We start from the raw sequence: 1,080 nt of genomic DNA on the forward strand, positions 1-1,080 counted from the left end.
AGCTAGTGCGCTAAAACTGATGCAGCTAAGCTAGCGTGGATAAGCAAATGTTAGTGTCTCGCATATTTTCTCTTTCTTTAGGTCTTGTTATTTTAAAAAGTTATTCAGAATGTTTGTGTACATCGATCTATATTCTCTTTTATACTGAAACACTGATGCTGTTGAAATGCTGTGAGTTTGTAATATTAACATGAAATAGTTGTAAGAGGTTGAAACAAGAAATTAGAGAGACACAGCTGGAGTGTATTTAATTATCAGTGTAGAATCTGGGAAATAAAGTCCAGCCGAAGCGAGGGAAGTTACCTGTTACCTGTCTCCTGCTTTATTTTATATATATATATATATATTTATATATATATATATATATATATATATATATATATATATATATATATATATATATAGATAGATATAGATATATATATATATATATATATATATATATATATATAGAAAGATATAGATATAAATATATATAAATATATATATATATATAAAAAAACATAAATAGATAGATATAGATAGATATAGATATTTATATATAATGTGTGTGTATATATATATACAGCAGGAGACAGGTAATAGACTCTACAGATTAATATGGAGGTTTTCTCCACATGAACACAGCTGAAATTTTCGTTGTTTTGTTCTTCACAGTTTCTCCAGTTTGAAGTAGTACCTCAAAAGGATGTTGCGCATGCGCCGTCAATACAAACTCGTTGTTCCCGAGTCATTTTAAGGATTCGTTCATTTTGATTCATGTGATTCATTTGATTCAATATGACTCTTTGTTCCCGAGTCATATTAAGGATTTGTTCATTTTGAATGAATCTTTAATATGACTCGGGAACAACGAGTCGTCTCAGAGAGTGATTCGTTCATTTTGTACTGACCGCGCATGCGCACCATCCTATAGGTTCCGTACAGGAAACATGATTAGTTCATCTCCCGAATCGGTTGTTCATCACGTGACCACTTCCTGTTTTTTTTTTTTATCTTAGTCAATAATACTTTTATTTAGGATTTAGGATATTTAGGATATTTATAATTATAAAAAGTTGTGTTTTTGTTCCGGTCAGT

The sequence above is a fragment of the Hemibagrus wyckioides genome, linkage group LG08 (assembly GCF_019097595.1).
Source record: "Hemibagrus wyckioides isolate EC202008001 linkage group LG08, SWU_Hwy_1.0, whole genome shotgun sequence".
NCBI classification, from domain to species: domain Eukaryota; kingdom Metazoa; phylum Chordata; class Actinopteri; order Siluriformes; family Bagridae; genus Hemibagrus; species Hemibagrus wyckioides.